At 38.5% G+C, this 22,800-nt stretch overlaps 1 long non-coding RNA gene across 1 annotated transcript in view; it reads left to right on the top strand.

Annotated features, from left to right (window-relative positions):
* The first annotated feature begins 19,396 nt into the window (after positions 1-19,396).
* LOC137166986 (uncharacterized) overlaps positions 19,397-22,800 on the top strand; it is a 42,631-nt gene continuing 39,227 nt past the window's right edge. Inside the window, exons 1-2 of the long non-coding RNA XR_010923906.1 lie at positions 19,397-19,565; positions 19,956-20,030. This is a non-coding gene — a long non-coding RNA (uncharacterized lncRNA). The remainder of the gene's footprint in view (positions 19,566-19,955; positions 20,031-22,800) is intronic.

Genomic DNA, 22,800 nt, shown 5'->3' with positions numbered 1-22,800 from the left:
TGTATACTTTTTCTGTCTGATTCTAATGTGCATTCTAATTTCTGTTCAGTTTTAAACTATTTTGAAATGCAATTATCTTTGTCAGCAGACACAGTATGCTATATAGGGTAAGCAACTCATCAGAAATAGTTACTGTGAAATGTGTGGTTCCCTAGGGCTCTGTTCATGTCCCTTTATTTTTATATTTATATGCTTCCCTTGGCAATATTATTAATAGATGTGGGCTTGAGTATCATACCTCTGCTGATAATACTATGATTTTGTAACTGGTTCTTAGGGATCCAAATGAAGTGATGTCTCAACTCATACTTTGCCTTAATAAGGCTTGCACTTGGATGGCTGCTAACTTTTTAAGTGAATATTGACAAGCCAGAACTGTTTCTGGTCTGTCTAAATTGTCTTCTGAATTTTAGTCTAATTTACTAAACTTTTGATAAGAGTATTGGCCCAATCCTGCACCTGATCAGGACTTAAATTTATTTCAGAAAATGGAAGAAAAAATAAAAAAGATTTTTGATGGAGATATGTCATTTGAGAAATGTTTCCATCAAATTATCTTTCCCCTGTCATCATCTAAACAGCACTTCTAGGAATCTTTGCTCATTAGATTGTGGAGACTGATCATTCGCCAAATTGGAATTTTGCTGCTCAGTAGCGACTAGAGATGGAATAAACTCCACCATTATTGTTTTAAAAGTGAGACACTTCCACTGCAGCATCCAGGTTGTGTCAGTGAAATCACAGCCTATCGCCTAGGATTTGCTTTCTCTGAGTGCTATAGGTCAAACTATTTCCTGGTGTTGCTCCATTGAAGTTAGTGGCTAAATGAACCTGTCCCCATGACAGCAAGGCTATGTTCACAGGTTTTAAATTTCTGTTTTGTATTCAAATTAGATACATGAATTTATAATTATGAGAACTGCTTTGATGATGTCTTTGTGAAGTTTTTTGTGAATGGTTGTCAAGTAATGGAGAATAAGCATATGAATATATTTAGCTTTGTATCCTGCTATCTACTTTCTGTGTATAAATGCTAAGAGTGGGCCTCCACCTGACTTCTGGGTGCAATCTCAAATTCAGAGTGACATTCAAATTCCTGTTTTATGGCTGGGGTTCATCTCTCGCTAGTGCAAAAATAAATCTTATGTGGACGTCTTTAAATATCTTTGCTAAATTTATCCCCAAGTCAGCAGAGTTCCACAAGGAATAGCTTTGGTTCATTATATTTATATTTTTAACAGCTGTATATTTCTACTGAATTAAATGAATAAATTATCAAACTTACAAATACACAGGATATTTTAAAATGTAAGACCATACACATGAAAGAGCTATTAAAAATACATAGATGGTCTTAAATTGTTTTTTCATCTTTTATCCCATTTACTGTTGTTCCATAATTGCTATGTTAGCCACACTGCAGTTAATGTGTCTTGTAATTCAAATAGCCGAGTTTAGGATTCCAGGACATAAGAATGTTAATTGATAAAATGATCAGTCATGTATAACAAGGATGTTATTCTAGCCAGTGCTTCTTCCAGGTGGCATTGTGAACTGTAAGAGCTCCACTCAAGTGATTTGTTAATTTCATCAGGACCATAAAACATAGTGTGGAAATCCTTGTGCTTCAAGAGTTCCTTATCTGTTATTTTAAGAATCAATTTTATATTATACTCATTATCAAATACTTAAACAGGGGAAGTTGAGACACTTGCTACTGCAACTCTGTCTTCCCTTTCCCCTGACTTGTTCCTCTAGCTGTTCAGCCCTTTGGTGTTGCCCTGTGCCACGTTGCTCCCCCCAGCTCCTGTTGCTTTAATCATAAGGTCCTCAGCATCAGCTTAAGAGCAACCTTTAGAATGCTAACTCTGATCCATGCCATCTTTTTACCATATAAAGGCTTTATTGTGGAGTCAGTGATTCCTGGAGTGAGAAAGCTGCTGCCAGCATTTCATTTCTACCCCCCTCGCCGCCCCACACAGAGTGTGTTTTGGAGGGATTTTAAATTGCTGTGTTGCTATATTGTCAGTCAGAAACCTTGTTATACAAGGTTCTTTTATCGTATCCAAGTGTTACAAGGTTTTGATTGACAAGAAAGTTTATTTTAAATGGATCTGATGTGTCATCAGCATATAACAAGGCTTTGGGCTGACATGTTAACAAAAGGAATGTTACACCAACCACACATAATAGGAGTACAAGTAATAATACCTATTATTATAACAAGTCTATATTAGGTCAACTGCCCAAGGAACCAATGTCTTAGAAATTTGCTTATTATCTACCTTCAGCTTCTTTGTTCTGGCAGCTCAGATGTGGCCCCAGCATTTGGTTTGGTCACTGAATAATGTACACACACTTTCAGTGATACTGTAATTTGTGGCTTAGTTTTCTCACTAGCAATTGGCAGGGTTTTAATATCCATGTAAAATGGGTGTTTCAGTCCCGGTACATCTTAGGTTTATATTACATCTATTGCAAAAACTTTGAATGTTCTCTTTAATAATTTGAAATTTTAATAAGGACCTAAGGAACAGTTGAAAAGTGAGTGAACTTGTATTTAAATTAGGGCTTTGAGAGCTTGGAAATTCTAACTTGGTGAACTCTAATTAAATCCCACAAGGCCACCAGGTCTGCCTCCCTAGCTCTTGATGGTAAAAGCTAGGTCTTCAAAAAGAATCCCTTGGTAGATACAAGTGAGAGGAAAAATTTCTTCAACGCTTCACTACAGCATTTTATAAAGCAAGAATTCCAGAAGGAGTACCAGAGAAGAGGAACAATAGTTAGAGCATGAAACTGAAAATGAGTAAGCTGAAGAATATGAACTGAGTATTAGTGTAGTAAATCCTTCTGAAGGGAGTTCTTTAGGAGACCATTACTCATGCCTACTGCAGTGGACATCATGCTTTAGAAGGCATAATACCAGATACCTTGTTGTCGTTAAGCTCTTATAAAGGGGCAGTATTCTATAGTGATAATTCAAAACACTCCTGCCTTCAATGGTGTTAATTCAGTATTTTAGGCAATTACTGGTATGCAAAGAAATATATAATGTTCACATGTATGTTTCATGTGTATATATGCACATTCACATTATATATGCAGCTACAACCTATACATGGAACTGTCTAAATGGAATTTCTGTCAAAACGTTTTGTAATTAAGACTTCATATAAATATTTAAATATGGGGTTATTTTACTGCAGAAAATATAATTACTTTTTGTCAAGGTTCAGCAAGAAAAAAAGAACACAGAATGAGGAGCAGATCAGGTGAGTTTAAACCCAGCTCAGAATTGTATTCACATTCACTTTGCCATTCATAAAGCTGTGTGACAATAACAACTTTCCCTTTTCAGTTATAATATAAATATATAAATATATAAATATAATATAATATAAACCTGACATTTTCCCAAGAATTCCTGAATCTGATGCATTGGGAAACTGCCATTCCTGCCAGTCAATTTAGCTTTTCACTGTAATTATGGCAATGATTTCCTTTATGTAGCTCAGTTAGACCTTTCAGCCTCTTTAATCCTGCCCACTCCCCAGTGAAATGGTCCTTTCGTGGTAAAATTAGTGTTTTATCTTCATAAATTGCTTTCTCATTTTTGAGACAATATCCACAAAGGTTCAAAGCAAACCCACAACATGATTGGTGTTTCAAGAAAACAATGAATTGTTTCCACTTTAGCTGATTGTAAAAGTCTTTTACAAAGCTCCACCCTTGGACCTAAACCTGCTAATTTATTTACCATTTATTTTTCTTCCAGAAAGACCCTATAAGCCTTCCTTTTATCCCTTCTCCCCATATGCATAAAGGCCCTGTAGATTGGGAGCCATGTGGAGAGTTGATAGTGGCTTCCTTTAGATCTCATCAATTCCTGTTGTTTCTGTGGACAGAAGTGGTCCTTAGAGAGTCTAAGGAGGCACTTTCTCCTCTCAAGGGGCTAAAGGAATTCACTGCTTCAGCCATCTTTCTAGCCTCTAATATGAGGATCCAAACTTTACCTTTGAATAGATGGATCCTTTTCTATAGCTTTCCTTAGAAGAATGTTTCAGAACAACATTCCAATTTTACCAAAACATAGATAAGGTTAATTTATTCAGTTTTAAAGCTATCTTTTATCTACTTGTATGGCCTCATGGGCACCTGAAACAGCAATCTCAGCCTAAAATTAACTCATTTCCAATAAAATGATATTAGTGGTGTTACTGGATTTAGGGTGCTGATACCACAATTCTGGGTGATGATTGCTGATAATCCTGCAGGTTGAGAGTGAAGCTCTAATTTACCTATTAAGGGGCATTCAGGTGGTAATGAAGACACAAAGAACTTCTTCTACATCTACTTTGTTTTCTTGTTCTGTGCCTATGACTCCAGTAATAAACAATGATATGGCCGGATGCTGGTCACAAGATCAGACATTTGATTTCCAATACCATTAATCAACATTTTCCCTGAGAAACTAGATTGTCTCATTTGTTGCAATATAAAACCAGATAAATTCAGCCTTGGTGTAAGTGGGCACCACTTCAATGAAGTATTTAGCTATAGCATCCATCCAGTTATCCACATACAAACACAATTGGGCCAAAATCTGTTCTTGGATAAACCCGAATAAATCGAATAAATTCATAGAGTTACACCAGATTTAAAAGAGAATTAATGAAATTAGAATCATCACCGCTGATCTTGGGAAGAGTGGTTTGTCTTTAAATAACTTGTGCACTAACAATGCTAATCTTATGGCAAAGCACTGGAAGTCCTCTCTGAGATACGGTGCTACTACATTTTAGTGATTTTTAGTCATTCATAAAGCTGCGTTATTCTAAAGCAAATATATAGGGTATTTATTCTGTAGAGTCAGGATTATTGTGTTCACTATAGTGTAGAGAAACTATAGGGAAAATATTGGAAAACTTTATATTTTAGCTCCAGTACTGTATATATTCAGAAGAAGATTAACGTGCAGGACATGTCATTTAGATCACTTGTGAATCTAGACACTCATCCTTTGTTTTTCTCAACACACTCTTACCTACAAGAGCTGTATTGAACTATTATACACCACCTTTGTTCCTTAGTATGAGATGCACAAGTATTGGGTTTTTTCTTTTGAACTTTTTTTTAGAATGAAAGTGTTGCAAAAGCTTTCATGGTCTGATTCTGAAGTGGCTGTATCCATTCCTGGAAAATAAAAGTAACATGCATGAAATATGAAAGTAGCCTCTAGTTGTTTTTTGATCAAAGCTCTGTTTATTGATCGAGTACATTAGGAGGAAAGATCCATTTTTAGGAACGCTAGTGTATTTGGTTTGAACTAACTCTGATCTAAGGGTTGTGAATGAACTGAGTAAACTGTTTTTGTAAAAGTCCTTGTTCTTTTTGTTCCATTATAATGCGGACAATATATGACTAAAAACCAGAGATCCCTCCCCCACAAACTGACAGCAGAGGATGCACTTAAACTGTAGTAAGGATACACATTTTCCCTTTATATATTACAGATTACCTGATGTTTCACAAGCTTTGATTCTGAAAAATCCAAAAAAACTCCATTTAGCAAATTCAAGTTAGTGTTGCAAAGACTGTAAAAATGATGTGATAACTAATATTAACACAATATTTTGTTTTATACACTTAGATTTCAATGGAGGTTGCTTATGATGCGGCATTTTTCAGTGGGAGTATGTGACTCCTGTCCTCTGTGATCTGCCGTGACTTTCTGTTGGTATTGACTTTTAAAATTCTAAAATGGCTTGGGCCCTTCTTGCTTAAGAGACCTCCTCTCCCTCGATGACATATTGCCACAGTTGTGATCACCAGAGGCGCTTAAACTGGAGGCCTCATATTTTAAAAAGAGGAGGGGTTTAGTGGTGACCATTCCCTGAGAAGCACTCAGCTTTGGAACCTTCTTCCCACATTTGTTCTGAAACAGTACAGGTCTGGGTTGACCTTCGGGACATGCTGAAAGGGGGATCTATTTACTCATGCCTTAGGGAGGGAAGCAGTCTGAAATGTTTGTGTGGGAGCAAGGGGTTTGTGGGATTTGAATTTTGGATTACATTTTGATGGCAGAGTTAGCTACCAGTTTCAGCTGACTTGTTTTGGTAATTCATTTATAAATTGAAAGAACAATGATAATTCTTTTTAGAGGATACATAGAATTTCTGTAGAAATTGCTTAAAATCAAATAGAAATGAAGATGAGAAGATGTGGTTGTTTGATGGAAGAGGGATATGGAAATCTATTATTTTTCCAAATGGGGAAGAAATAACCTGCTTTGATTATTTTATTTATTTATTCTCGTGCTGCTGTTGCTGGCTTTTTGAATGATTTTATATCTGATTTTGGCTGCCCACAGTTGGGAACCTGTGGCTCTAGTGCAGGAAATTGCAGCTGGTACATCTACATTTTCTGAGTAGGGGGATCTTTGGACTCAGTTACATTTTCACAACTGAACAAAACTCGAATGGTTTGAGTTTAAATATTAGCATCAAATGGTGGGGAGAGAGAGGGGGACAGTGATAGTCAGGTAGAGAGAGCACAGAAAGGTTTCCAAGTCAACAACTCTTTGTTTGGATGTTTAGATGTGTGTCTGGGAATATAAACTGCTTTCAGATAAATCTTGTGCCTTCACCCCTGTCCCCCATGCAGTCTCCTCCTGAAGCCATAAGACATAAGTCCCATTCAGTTTTGATTTACTTAAATCATTGTTTAAGAAGGAGATTAGATAGTCCCATTCAATCTGATGGACACAAAACAATTTGGGAACAGGAAAAGACTTCAGCAGAACATGTCCACCCATGTTCATCTTCCTGCAGGCTTTGGAAATGCTACTGTATACAAGGGTGGATGTAGTTTGGAAACCAAGCGTTGCCCATTTTCACTCCAGCTCTCTTTAATACCTCACTTTTGAACTATATTGGAAAGGACTGATGTCTCTGGGGAGGAGTATGACGTAGCTGTTCAACAACCAGTGTCCAAATGCATCTGATTTACTTAGTCTAGAATATAAATGTAATACTTTAACTCAGTGGTTCTCAAACTTTTTGTGTTGGTGACCCTTTTCACATAGCAAGCCTCTGAGTGCAACCCCCAGGCCTGCATGGACGCTCCCCCTTCATCCGTGGCCTTCATGGGCTCCCCACTCCTCCTTCATCCCTAACCCCTGCACTCCCGCACTTTACCCCTAACCTCTGCACTGTGTCCTCTTTGCCCCTAGCCCCTGCACCCCCGCTCCTGTGCCCATGTGGGGAAACTGACCTGCATGCACAGAGTGGCTGGTATTACTGATTGCTCCCCCTTTGAATGCTGCTCCTCCGTGCCTTGTGGAGGGGGGAGGGACAGGGGAGCGAGGAGCGACTTCAGGGCTCCCTGCGTCTAGGTAACCCTCCTTACCTGGGCTGTGCTGTGAGGTGAGCATCAGGAGCTGCTGCTCTCTGCCTTCTCTTATGCATTGGAGAGGGGGGGATGGAGGGAGCAGAGGAACATGTGGGGGGGCGAGGGGATGAGTAGTATTTGTGTGTCATCACTCACCTCCCCACCCCCATGTTCCTCCATCAGGTGGAAGCAGGGAAGTTCAGAGCCCCATGCCTGGCTGGCATCATGGCTCACAACTCATGGCCCCCCACATAACCACATATGGATCCCCCGCTTAACTTTACCCATAAAAGTACTGTATTATCGTGGTAGAACTCATCACAGTCAAGTTTACAGACTATTTCCTACATCTTCAACTACTAACCATGGTTACTTTCTACAAACTAGCAGAATATGGTAATTCAACTGACTCCTAATGAGGCATGCGTAAGAACTTGTCATTCAAAAGCGTAGGTCTACAGAGGATTCTACCTTCAGAGAACTTTGGTTACACGGGAAAATTCCTTTTGTGACTGATAATAGTAATTCTTTTTAGCAATAATGGGTTGGGATGAGGTAAAAATGTGATGTACAGAATATCCCAATACACTACAGTATAAATTAAATGTATCAAAAATGTATGTGTTCAGGCTGTATTTAAATAGATCGCAGTAAAGACATGATCATGCTGATATGTATAGAAGAGGAAAGCAATATGAGAATGACATAATACTAAATAATTAGATTTCATACAAAATTTTTGCTCCAATATACCCAACATCATGACTCTAATTTCCTATGGACCACTAATTCTTCCACATGTTTCATTCAGTAATTAAAAATGTACTCATATATTTTTATAATAATATTTTTCTGTTTTAAAAAAAAGATGTTGCCAGACACCACCATCTGTTATGTAGAGCTACAAAATATGCATCTGATGTCTGTGAGTTCCTGCCTTGTATATCCTCTTATATAATTAGAAATTTCAGCCCTAAGCGATGCCTTCTTTTTCACCTAAAGAAGGCCAAGTGTAAGTTTATCCAAAGTATATTAATCATTTTCCTGGTACTCACTGATAAGAGCGGTGTTCTGTACAGGTAAAAGCTATTAAATGTGTCTATTCAGAGGATGTTAAAAATCCTCTACTGAGCTCTTGGCTAAAATCCAAAATTATTACCATAATACTTTCTGAAATGAGACAGAAAACATAATGTATTACAATTGATAAGTGCATCATTTGTACTGTCGATCTATTTTATTTTGGTAATATTTAAATGCTTTAATTGTCTCTTGCCCATTACATGGGGTAGTTTTGTTATGATTTAAATTATGCTGTTGGTAGACCACCTTATTTTGTTGAAGGAAATGTATGTAACTATTCTGGGCACTATACTTTAGGAAAGATGCGGACAAATAGGAGAGAATCCAGAGGAGAGCAACAGAAAGGTGTAGAAAACATGACCTATGAGCAAAGGCTGAAAAGGTGGTCATGTTTAGTCTTGAGAAAAGAAGACTGAGCAGGGGGGTAGCCCTGATAACAGTCTGGAGTCTGTCTGGTGAACTGGTGGCTGGGATCTTCTTGGTGTTAGGGACCTGGGCAGAGTCTCTCTGGAGAGGTAGGAGATCTCAGGTCTGGCAGGGGATGTGGTTACTCTGGGGTAACAAATAGCTGAGGTTTCCCTGGGTGATTTACTTGTGTGAGGCCCTCACCTTCTGTCCCAGCCAGTCAGCCTGCTCTTGCTGCTGCTGTTGTCACTACCTTCTCATCCCACCTGTTCTCCTGGCTGATCCATCCTTGTTGGGATCCAACAGGGGGAGCAACAAGAAAGGAAACAGAGAAGCCTCTTGGCTGCCTGCAGGGGCCCCTGGCAAACTATCGCCTCAGCCCACAGCCCAGCTGAATGCCTGAGAATCCAGCTGGGCTGCAGGAAAGCATGACAAGATTGCCAAATGTGAGCTGACATTTGGCTGTCCTGTGTGCCAGTGTCAACCCTAGGCCAGATTCCCAGAGGTGGAAAATCCTGTTGGAGGAGACTGTGGCTATGGAAAACATTTGCACACACTTTTCCACCAGATAGTAGCCATAGCGGGCCAGCGCTGCGCAAAGACATGTGGCACTGGTTGGGACAGAAGCATATTCGGTGCCTTATCTCATTGGTTACTATTCTGGAATCTCTACTGATGGTGTGTAAAAGCTACCTCTTCTCCTTGGAGGAAAACCTAAGGGTGAATGACAGCAGAAGCATCAGTATCTACTTGTATTTTCATCTTCAAAATAGGATTGAACAGTTATATAGATAACAAGGGTATCCAGAGTTAAAAACAGTAACCAAGAGTTTCAGCAGGAACATAAATCTTCATGTTTCCGGACGTAAGACAGTCACCCTCCCTCAGGACAGGTTATTCCAAAACTTCCACAGTTTCATAGAGTTAAAGGCCAGAAGGAACCATTCGACCCACTAGTTTGACCTCCTGTGTATCACAGGTTATTAAATTTCACTCAGATACCTCTATGTTGAGACCAATTACTTTAGTTAATCCAAAGCATTTCAGTCCTCTAGAGACTAACCTGTGTGCCGCAAAGAACAGGAAAGACAGGTGTTATCAATGTCCAAGACCACTGCAATGGCAGGGAATTAGTCAGGTGATATATTCCCAAATGAGCCTAGTAGGCAGTTCATACCCCATGAAAGCCATACCAATGGCTGGGTTTGGATTTAAAAATTACTGAACACACAGACAGACACATGAACTATGCTAGGCTACTCCAAGCTAAATCCTTCCAATAGCCCTCCAACCAACAGCAGATTACAAAAAACCAGTAAAAACAAAACACCCTTCCTTACCCTGCCATAGCACTCTAGATACCACTTGTCACCCCTGTCCATTCCACAATCCTATAAAATACCTGGGGGGAACTACTGTCAAATATGAGTCGGGGGGTAAAAGAACATACCCACTAGCACCTGATCATGTCTTACCCAGTGCTTTTTCCATGCTCGTCTTTGGATGTTAAAGAAGAACACAATTAGTTCATCTTCTAAATGAGACCCAAAGTTTCAGCCCCATACCGCTTTGGCCTGAATGCACTCCACAGACCACAACAGCTAAGAGAGCAAACACTAAACAGTTAAAACACAAAAATCAAGACATCATCCAAACCAGCTCATTTCCTAGTGTAGACGAGGCCTAAGGACCATATATACTTGTGCTAAAACAAATTATTTAAACTCACTATCAGAACAGTGTAAAATTTATCATTTTAAACACGTCATGTTATATATGACACAAGATCAGACATTTGCTTTCCATGATACAGTATACCTTAAGCAACATTTTCCATGAGAAAATTTGTTGCAACATAAACCAGATAGATTCAGCCCTGGTGTAAGGGCACAACTTCAGTGAAGTATTTAAATATAGCATCCATCCATTCATCCATATACAAACACAATTGGGCCAAAATGTGCTCTTGGTTAAACCAGAATAAATCAAATAAATCCATGGTGTTACACCAGGTTTAAATGGGAGTTAATGAAACTAGACTCAGCACAACTGAGCTTGAGAGGAGTGGTTTGTCTTTAGCATTGCTAGTGCACAAGTTATTTAATCTAGCTGCAATGCAGTGGAAGTCCTCTCTGAGATATGGCTCTACTACATTTTAGTGAATTTGAGTCATTCATAAAGCTGCACTTTCAGAAAGCACAAATACAGATATTTATTCTGTAGAGAATCAGGGGGGTTAACAACAGGCAGAGAGAAGATAAAGTTTGCACAAGAACAAAAAAGTCTAAACTGGCCATCAGTAAATTTAGGCTGGAAATTAGAAGACAGTTTTTAACCATCAGAGGTGTGAAGTTCTCGAACAATCTTCCAATAGGATCTAGTGGGGGCAAGAAATCTAACTGGTTTTAAGATGGAGCTTGATAAATTGATGAACACAATTATATGGCACGGTTGCCTGAAATAGCAGAGGACTGGATTCGATAATCCAGGAATACCTTCCAGTCCTAAGTCCTTATGTTCTTACAATGACCTAAGTCTAGAACATTGTTTTCAAAGTGATTTTGCCCACTCTATACTACCCAGGCAAATGGAACTACATAAAAATGTTTTTGCTAACATGGTTTTAGTGTCACTGTAGATAGAACATACCGGTTAGGTGATTTCACTGTATAGAAGTCAGCTCTGAAGGACATTATTCTGATAGCAGCTGGAATAATTGCATATGTTAACATATATTTCAAACCACATTTAATAATGGATCCACTGACATGGTTTAACAGCTGGTGTGAATGAGACTTTAGGAAAAAAGTGTCTTGTCAGCTTTCAGATGAATGAAACAATTAATTCCCTTCACTCACAACAGAGAAGAGAGAGGAGAATTTTGAATGGATTGAATGCAGAGTTTTCCAGGTCAAACTATTTCTGAAGGAAACCTCTCCCATTATTTTCATGAGAGGCACATACTCAGCTCCTATACAGAAGAGTTACATGTTTCATTTCCCCCTGTATTCCTTCGGAAAATCTACTTCTTCTCATGTTCATCCTGTTGAAGAGGATATGATTAGAGATGTACTTCTTCTAAAACTTCATCCAGGTAAAATATGTAAGTTTGGTGCAGATCTACTAGCTGTATATTTTCATACTGAATTATCTGAAGCAAAGTCCAACATGTTATGAATCAGAAAACTGATCTGATAAATAACGTCTGAGTCCAACAGTTTGTTGTCATTGTTAACTGATTCAGTAAAGAAATCATTTTTAAAGGAAATTCTCTATCACAGATTAACAAAATCTAATTAGTTCTATTTCACTCAATATTAGACTTTTTTTCTACTTTCATATATTTATAACAGTATCACTTTCAGGTTCTTACTCCCCTAATGTTTGGGTTGCAAGAGGGACTGGACAATGTTTGCTTTCTGAAAAAGAAAACTGTTTCCACTTTACTTCATTTTAATTTGGGGCCAAATGTGAGCTCACCGTGTCCTTGTAAGTAATCCTAAATCATACAAGTGTAATTTTCTTGCAAAATTTTTTGGAATCAAACTGAAATAATTTGCTTGGATAAGGTAGGTCTGATCAGTGTTTAATTTCCCATGAAATGATATTTTCTGAACTTCAAAGGTTTGAATTAATGATGTTCCTTTCTTTCTTTTGCTAGAGACTGAAGTTTGGGCACATAGGCCTAAATCTAGTTGGCAAAAGGAGATCTTTGCAAAACATACCATTAGTATTGATTCAAGTTAAAAAGTCATATTTTATTTCCCTCTAGGTTGAGTTTTGACCTTTGTTAAGCTGTCATATAAAGTACATTTGTCTTTATAATACCACTGCTAACCACAATGCAGATTTTGTGGTTGGATAATTGTGTTATATATTGGTCTACATCTGAATTAATCCTCACCTTGGGACAGATAAACCTTGAAATATCCAAGTTTGGTTGAATCCTGGTCCAACCTCTGACTTTTTTTTTCCCCTTTAGTCTTTATCCTGTAGTTAATTCAGTACTTACCTAATATACGTTAGAGTAACTGTCATGGAAATGGCACAAGCCATCCAAGGATGACACACAAAGTTTAACAGGATTCTTCTTAAAATCAGTTAAAAGAATTTCACTTTATTTCTCCAACAGAGGGCTCACTGGTTCTGTGCTATATTCTGCAGGAATCAGATCTTTTCAAGAGAGTCAAAGTATATCCAAAACTCTTTGGATCTTTACTTCTGCAGTGAAATAACTGGATAAGATATAGCTCCCTCCCTCAAGACCCCAAGGCAAACAAATGCGACAAAGGTCCAGGCCATAGTATGGAAAAGTATAAGAGGGAACCTTTAGAAATTAAACAGTCTAGGTGTGATGCTCTTTCAACTTCTAATATGGATTAAAGCAGCTCCTGCCCTGTCACAGAGATTATACTTTCATTGCAAGAACCAGTCATTTTGAATTTATAGTAATTTGAATAAATGTATAGAGAATAAATTTAACCCTTGCTGGAAATAAAGTCACAGTGATGTGTATAACCTGCTCTAGTGACTGATGGGTGTCCTGGTGAGCATCTATAGGGTAAGGCAGGTGACTATCGATGCAAAGTAGGGATCTAGGAATTTGGAAGGTGTGGCTGCTGTTGAGGGGAATATCTTCTCAGAATGGGAAATGTCTTATATGACTGCAAAGCCTTGAAGACTGAAACAGTTTCCACGGGTCAGGAATAGAGCTGGCTGGATAATTAGATATTTTATTGCAAAGAAAAGATGACCCTTTTTAGTTTAGAAATTTTTCAACAAGCTCTAGTCAAACCAGAGACTTTTATGCCAGATACAACTTAATCTTCCACGACATAATCACAAACACAAGATGAAGAGACGCTAGGCAAATATTTGTCTTCTGTGTAAGAGGTTTTCGGGCTACTAGGAAATGGATAATGCACTTCTCTCTTTTAAAAAAAAAATAAACAGTGCAAATAGACCTTGTAAATTCCCACATATATGGTAGCAATGCAAATATTAGTTTGAAGATTTCATTACTAATATATTATTCATATAGTCACTGCAACCAGAATCTCTTTAGTAAATGGTATTTCTAAGAGGCAGATCTCGCCCTTTTTTCTGTGTGTGTGTAAGGGCTGATAAGCAGTGGAATCAGCGTGACCATTATGTATGTGGGATCAGGATGTATGGTGTTCATGTGGGTCTGAGGGAAAAAATGGGGAGACTGAATCCCCTTAGTCCTGTCAAGCTGTGTTTATGTAGTGGTCCACCTGTAGCAATATGGAGGTCTGATTTGTATTTGATGGAGGCCGAAGAAAAGGGAAGCTGATCCCCAAATGCTGTTTTCAAAGGTGTCTGCCTGCACTGAGATAGATAATTTAAAATCACTTTTAAAACATTTAACATATGTGTCTAAAGTTGGGCACCCAAAATCAAAAGACACTTTTGAAAATTTGGCCCTGAGTTTTTTGCTATAGATCGCTGTGAGCCGATGGGAGGAACCAGGAATAGAATTCATAAATAAAACTAGTTGGGGATTTTTCACTGAAATGTTTTTTCATTGCAAAATGTTGATTCACTGAGACCAACTTGTTCTGTGGGAACATCAGGTTTGACTAAACTTTTGTTGGGAAAGTTTTCTTGAGTTCAGGATGAAATTTCTGGTCAAAAGAAAAGGAACCTCAGAATAGTTCATAGCCCAAAGGCTAGGGCACTCCCTTGTGAGTGATGGAGACCTGGTTTCAACTTACTGCTTTTCCTGATTTGGAGTAGAGAGTTGAACCCAGATCTTCTATATGCCATTTGAATACCCTACCTTCCAGGCTATCGTATATTCTGGGATTCAGCTCTCTCAATCGCTCCTGTTGAAGGTGTTCTCATTTGTATAAAATACTTGAGTGGGTAGTGGGCCAGAGAGAGACTGATTCTATAGGCCAGTGGCTTGGTTACTCATCTGGGATGGTACCAAATCAGGCAGAGTAGAGGTTTGAATCATGTTTCCCACTGCACAGGTGAGTGCCCTAACTATTAGGTTATTGGCTTTCTGGGATCTTTTCCCCCACCACCCCATACACACTTAGGAAGAAACTTCAAAAGGTCTTGGTATCATCCCAAATGAAGAGATGCAATTTCCAAAATCTTGAAAATAAATCCACAAAACCATTTCCCACCTTCCTCTAATCATAGGTCTGACTCCTAGTTTAACGACAAATCAACATTCCTCTAATTTTAAAATGCTCTAACATAGGAATAGGGTTAATCTGTTCTATCAGCACTATAGATATTTGACTGCTTTGTCTGTAGTAAAAAACCTGCCTTTTGTTTATCCTTATATTATTCTGAATGTCCTTTATCTAGACCTAAAAGCTTACTCTGATTGAAAGGTTTTTACATTTTTTTTACATTTATACATTTTTAAATAGTTTTTTGCATGCACGTGCCATGCCATTTTGATGTGCTAAAAACCTGGCACTTTTCTACGTCAAGTTAGGTTCAATTGGCAGCATGCTTTTCCAATGGACACGTGAAATAACAAGAATGTTCCATTTTTAACAAAATCTCTTAAGGCTTATGTAGGCAAAGGGGCATAAAAGATAATTCAGTGGAAGCCAATCCAATTATTATTTATTATTATTAATTAGTATTACAACAGTGTCTGGGAGTCCTAAGCATGGTCCAGGACCCCATTACATAAGAATGGCCATGCTGAGTCAGACCAATGATCTATCTAGCCTAGTAATCTGACTTCTGACAGTGGCCAGTACCAGATGCTTCAAAGGGAGTGAACAGAACAGAGCAATTTATCATAGGATCCATCCCCTGTCATCTAGTTCTAGCTTCTAGCAGTTAGAGGTTTCGGGAAACTCAAAGCATGGGGTGGCATTCATTGACCACCTTGGCTAATAGCCATTGATGGACCTATCCTCCATGAACTTATCTAATTCTTTTTTTGAATGAAGTTATACTTTTGGCCTTGACAACATCCCCTGGCAATGAGTTCCACAGGTTCACTGTGAGTTGAGTGAAGAAGTACTTTTTTATGTTTGTTTTAAATCTGACGCCTATTAATTATTTGTATTTGTGTATTACATGAAGGGGTAGATAACACTTCTTTATTCTTTTTCTCCACACCGTTCATGATTTTATAGATAGAGGGTAGCCTGAGTCATCTCTTTTCTAAACTGAACAGTCCCAATCTTTTTAATCTCTCCTCATATGGAAGCTGTTCCATACCCATAATCATTTTTGTTGCCTTTTTCAGTACTTTTGTCAATTCTAATATATCTTTTTTTGAGATCGAGCAACCAGAATTGCATGCAGTATTCAAGGTGTGGGCGTACAATGGATTTATATAGCTTTCTTATATTCTCTGTTTTATTATCTATCCTTTTCCTAATGTTTCGTAACATTTTGTTAGCCTTTTTGACCACTACTGCACATTGAACAGATGTTTTCAGAGAACTCTCCACAATGACTCCAAGATCTTTCCTGAGTGGCTAATTTAGACCCCCATCATTTTGTATGTATAGTTGGAATTATTTTTCCAATCTGCATTACTTTGCATTTATCAGCATTTAATTTCATCTGCCATTTTGTTGCTCAGTCATCCAGTTTTGTGAGATCCCTTTATAACTCTTTTGCAGTTAGCTTTGGACTTAACTATTTTGAATAATTTATTATCATCTGCAAACTTTGCCACCTTACTGTTCACCCCTTTTTCCAGATCATTTCTGAATATGTTGAACAGCACTGGTCCCAGTACATATCCTTGAGGGACCCCACTATTTACCTGTCCACTGTGAAAAGTAATCATTTACTTCTGCTCTTAGTATTCTATCTTTTAACTAGTTACTGATCCATGAGAGGACCTTCGCTTTTATCCCATGATTTACTTTGCTTAAGAGCCTTTGGTAGGGACCATGTCAAAGGCTTTCTGAAAGTCCAAGTACATTATATCCACGGGATCACTTTTGTCAATCTTTTGTTTGTTGACCATCCCACCCCCTCCAATCATGCTGTCTGGAGTAGCTCCTGACCCTGAGTGCCAACTTCGGGACACCCCAACTCCAGCATAAGTCCTATAATTAGATTTCACCAATCCACTACCAAACATGAACCCCCAAAGTACTACAATAGTCTTACAATGGATTCGCATACAGTCCCCTTAGACACCTCAGTCTATCTTGGCACCCAGGAAAGCTGGACTATGTAATAAATGGTCACTTACACCCCTCCAAAAAAAATCACAAAATATTCAGGTTACACCCAGTGCCAAGAGACCCAAGTTGATTTGCATCCCAGACACCATACACAACAATCGTAGCCAGTTCTATAGTAAACTAACTGTTTATTAGCTAAGAAAAAGGAATGAGAGTTACTGAGAGGTTAAAGCAGATAAAAATATATGTACAGGTGAGACACAGTCTATGCTTTCAAAAGGTAGAAGAGATGTAATAATCTACCTGTTTCCCAAAAGTCTTCTAGGGCTACCAGAGTAACTCTGGGGATCTCCATCTTCTCATTCGATTATTCTGTCCTGTTAGAATTCAAGTAGTCTAGAGATGAAGAATTTTTCCTTATGTCCATATTTATAGCTTCTTTCTTATAGAAACCAAGTTGACAAGAGAGCCCCCACATGGGTCCTTTCTTCATGGTGGGGAAAAAAAGGAATGATCTTAGAAACTTTGATCCCACACACAATAACCACTTGCTTTCAATGTACAGGAATTAATACTTTTCTGTTAAACTTCTTCATTTGCATTACACAAGGCTTCTTTCTGTTTAATGAGTTACTTAATTACAGAAGTATATACAATACAAATACAGGACTGTCATCAGGAGGTGGCAAGCAGGGCAGTTGTCTGGGCCTCCACCCCACAAGGGGCCCCCCTGGTGGGGCTCAGGCTTCAGGGCCTCACAGTGGAGCTTGGAGAGGGAGCGCCATCTCCATCCCCTGACTCACCTCAGTGGGCCGCCCAGCCTGTGGGTCGTTGTCAATGCCTCTGCACCCAGTGCTGGCTCCGCTCCCATAGACCATCACACATGCCTTCCTTGGGGCCTACTACTTAGTTTCTGACAAGGGCTCCAGCGAATCTAATGCCATCCCCGTGAAACTGTTTGCTGTTACATTATAACAGTGGGAAAAAAAGTGAAAAAAGAGAAGTGAAAAAAAATGCCTGCAACATACCACCAGTTTTTCATGAAGTCTAAACACATTCTTACACATTTAACATCTACTTTGAACTACACTAACAAATAAGTGATCTGGTCTAGCTTCCAGCTGTGAGTTTGTCAGTTCTCAGCTAACACCTACGCCTAGGCCAAAGCCAGTGCTTGGCTTACCAGCATCACACCCCCCTCAAAGGATTTCGCTTTACCAAAGCCATGCTAATTCTTCCCCAACACACCAGGTTCATCTGTATTCATTGTACTGTAACAAACAGAATAAGAAGGGAATCCCTGTCCCAAAGAACTTACAGGCTAAATAGACAAGATAGATATAGGATGGGAGGAAGGGATATAACACACAAGCAGAGTGAACAATGTGATTGTGGCAAATGTCATATTAGTTGCAATTTTTTTTTTAAAGGGGCGGATGATTTACTTAGGAGGGGATCAGCTAAATAGAAAGAAACAAAGAAAAGGCAGGTGAGGGGGTCAGGGCAGAGAGAAAGAGAGGCAAGTGTGGGAGTGTAGTTGAGATGAAGAGACTGTGAGTGGGAGAGGGATGGTTGGAGCAAACAGCCAATCAGCACAGGGCAGAGAAAGTCCAATCAAAACTACAGAAAATTCTCCAAAGACCAAGGGTTTCTCCTTTGGCTGCTTCTGCTCCTACTAGCTGGAGATTGTGGCTGGCTCTTCTTTGCAGCTTATTCCTATGCCCACATGCTAGGATGAGGAGGGGAGACAATGTCTGGGTTCTAGTGCCCACAAAAGTATGTGTATATGTGGGGTCTCCTCTGCACAGTTCTGGTGCTGCAGGGAGTCAAAGGACTAACTCTTCCATTTTTTCCCTCAGTGCAGTACTCCTTTCTTGGTTATTTCTACCCCCAACCAGGTGGAGGTCTCAGCTGCCTCTTCTAGCAGCTTACTTCCATCAACCACCTTAATAAATTCATGAAGAGCCTACTCATGTACATCCTGTTGTGGCTTAATTAGTATGTGGAACGTGAATCTAAAATTGCCTTTCATTCCTTAGCACTGTGTCCTCAGGTGCTATGTTCTTTCCTCCTGAGGTCTGTTATAATAAAAAATCTTGAGTGGACTTTTTCTGAATCTCTTACATGAAAAACTAGATAGTTCTCTTTTTGCAGCTAAGTTATAAGTGAGCCTTGTTAACTGTGTGCCTAATTTACCACATGACAGAATGCAAAGGCTCTATGCTAGCTTAATCAGTCAGTCAAATGCTTGCTGAAGTATCTAGTGGCCCACACCTACACAGGTGGAAAGGCCTTAGGTAATAAGGCCAGGCCCTAACTGAGAGCTAAGTGGTTATACCAGAGTTGCCAGCAGAGTTTTGCAGTAGAAGGTAGGGTGTGATTAAATTAGTGTACAAGATTCTGGCTATAACCTAAGTAGGGTTTTCTTGGTTCCCTTTGAAATAAGCTTGAATTACAAACAGCAGATTATGAATCCTCCAGTTGCCTAGGTTTGAAGGCATTAAAATTGGAAGTTTGGAATAGCCCCTCTACAAAAAGATAGTGGTGAGTTACAAAACTCTGGATGTAGGTTTGAGTCCCAAACTACCCTTTGGCATAATGGTTGGGGTGTTCTGATCTGGGAATTTGCTTCTAGTTTTCTGTTTTTGTTTTTGTTTCTACGCCTTTGTTTTCTTGAGAGAAAAATCTATATTATGTTAGCAGCCTCTGTCAGGAAGTGTTTAGGATTTATATATGGTCTGAATGGTAAACAAAAGTAACAGATAAAATTGTCCATTTCAAGTTTATTTACAGTGTGATCTTAATTCAGTCCTTGTTTTAAAAGCTGCATTTCAAAGGGAATTACACCTGTTTATAACAGGCATGAAGTTGTCCCCTACACCTGTTATACACCACGCTTATCTGCATTTTTTTTAAAATTACTTTCTTTTTCAGAAAGAGAACAAGAGATATGGCTTACCAAGATACCCCCAAATCATTCTATGTAGCTGCCACCATGAGGACCTATCTGTAAGTTTTTCTTCTATATTTTTCTCTTTGTAGAATGCTTATGGTTCCTTTTTTGAATGAGCAGTTCTCTTGGGTTGGGTGAACAGCTCTTGTGCTTAAACATTCATTGTCTCTGTTATATCTGTAGAAGTAGATCTTCCCTGAATGGAGGGATAGGGCACATTTTTTTATATTAATGGTGCTATTAAAAAGGCTTTTTACAGACACTATGTATGCATTTCTGTTAGGGAAAGATATGAGACGTTGTCTGCCAAATAGTCTCTTTATGCTGTTCACAGATCTTGCTTTTAAGCAAGAAAAACAGGGACTATTAAATTACAAATTAAATCCAAAATTCATTTTTATTTTTATTGTACTACAGCATTGCATAGGCCCCAACTGAGATCAGGACCCTGTTATGATAGGCATTGTACAAACACAGGAGAGCGAGTTACTGCTATGATGAGATTACATTTTAAATATATAAGACAGATAAAGAGTGGGAGGTGAAACAGATGCAGAGAGGTGAAGTTATTTACCCAAGATTATACAGTAGGTCAGTGGCAGAATGGGAATAGAACCTAGGTCATTGTCATGTGGCCTCTGATTATTTTTAATGAAAATCCCCAATTTACTGGAAGGGAAAATTCAGACTTGAATAAGCATATGCAACTCTTCACCTGATCTACTTTGGATTTACCTGTGTAACTGAGAAAATAATTTGACCTTGTATAAGCAAACTACCAACTGTCTCAGAGGTCGGAAATTCTCCCCAAATTATACCTGACTTTCCTTATTTTTCGTCCATTTTTCCTTAGGAAGAAATTACTCCTACAATCTCTCTTCACAATTGAAGTCTTCAGTTTGTAGTTAAAACAACTTAATCTGATAACATTAAAATATGGTCTGAGTTTTATAGCACAATCCTCTACCTGAAGAAAATGGACCTATTTTACTTCAGATGGGGGTGAGTGGAGGGAAATAAGCTATTGTGAGATGTTTCTGCCTCCTGTTCCATTACCTGTAGGGGTAGTCTGAAATTAAGTCTATTTTTATTTTTCAGGACAGTAGCACTCAGGGACCCCAACCACTATACAAACACACACAAAAAGCCAATCATGAAAGTTTGGGTGATAAAGGAAAGGTTAAAATCATAGGCTCTAATCTTGCAGAGACTTCAGCATTCCCTTTGAATTGAATAGCCTGAATCACTTGCTTACAGTTAGAAATTAGAGTGAAGACAACTGGGGTTAGCTTTCTGTAGAAAATGATCTTTTCATCAGAAATGAAACAGTTCAGTTTGGAAATGCTGCCACTGTTCTTTGTGGAAATTGTCATTTTGGTGCCTCATGCACCTACTCTCATCTATGGGCTGGGCTTCCTGGTTGGACTGCATCTCCAATGGTGCATCAGGGGAGATGAAGTCCAGTTCTGGAGCCTGGCCCATAGAAGAAAAGGGAGAGATTAGGCAACTAAACTACAGCTCCCATACTACATGTGACTCCATATCTGAACTGCAATATGCAATCAGTTTTGTGGGCTTTGACCTAACAATCAGATTTTTATGTGGAAAGCAGCTTTTTTTTGCAAAACACATTCACTTTTTCAAAATCCTAATTTTCAGTTACATTTTTTTTTGGATGGAAAATGTTGCCCAGCACTATGGAAACGTACATAAGTCTCTGCAGAATCAATTCCATAGCAAAGGAGACACAACTTGAACTTTATTGATGCAACTCAGTTGATTAAGGATTTTGTTTTAAATCCAAAGGTTGAACTATGTTTGCTGAGACTGTTTACTAAATGGTGAGTTGGTTTGCTCCAAACTCAGTCCATCGATAGTTCAATGGAAACCATACAAAACAGAATGGTTTCATCCTAAAATAAAGCAAAACCAAGTGGCTTCAGATGCATTCTGCTTAAACTTCTGAATTCGCTTGAAAAATAAATTTAGGAGATGAAACACAAAGGGATAAAGCTATGAGCTAGTTAATGGAAAACATCAAGTTTCAGTTAGCAGTAAATCTATCTAATAAAGTAGGAACACCATTGATTGTTTTAGTGGAGAAATTACAACAAAATATTTATCTTGCTATTAATTAATTGTCTACTACGGTTCAGAAGAACAGTGAATGGACAAGAATACATTCAATGCTGCACAGAATGTTAATGAAATATTAACAGAGATTTAAAGGCTCTTGTAGTAACCTTATCTCTTGAACTTTGTATGTAAGCATTATCGATTGGTCTTTCTTTTACTAGATCCATTACAATAATAGACAATAGGGTAGACCATAGCTAGGGTTGAAGAAAGAGTTTTTTCCTGTGTCAAGTGAAGTCATTAAAGGAACATCCAGGTTGATAAGTAATTATTCTACCTTGGTAAAATTGTTTTTTAAAACAGAAAATATTAAGCTAAACACTTTGGATAGGCTGCCTAATGTCTTCTGGGAAATAGACTTGTGCTCTCAGTCTGTGCCACGAAAGCCACCTCCACCGTTAGCACACTGGTGATCAGGGTAGATAAAATGTGGAAGCTGGCATTTTCAATACATCTCATGTCTACGTTATACATAAAGGCTGCCTATCCAGCATTTTTCACAAGCAATACATTTATTTACATATCTTAAAATGACACAAACTAGCCAAATCTACTTAGTTCCAGCAACACTTTTAAAAATAAAATAAACATGAAGGGAAAACACTACTGTTTATGAGTACATGAGAGGACGAGAATTCCAAGACAGAATGAAAGTTTTTAGAGCATATTTGTAAAGACATTGCCCATTAA

This window comes from Emydura macquarii, unplaced genomic scaffold (genome assembly GCF_026122565.2).
Source record: "Emydura macquarii macquarii isolate MOO-44397 ecotype Brisbane River unplaced genomic scaffold, CSIRO-AGI_Emac_v2 contig_2897, whole genome shotgun sequence".
In the NCBI taxonomy this organism is placed as follows: Eukaryota; Metazoa; Chordata; order Testudines; family Chelidae; genus Emydura; species Emydura macquarii.
The sequence above is the reverse complement of the archived record's forward strand: the minus strand, read 5'-3'. Positions and strand labels throughout refer to the sequence as shown.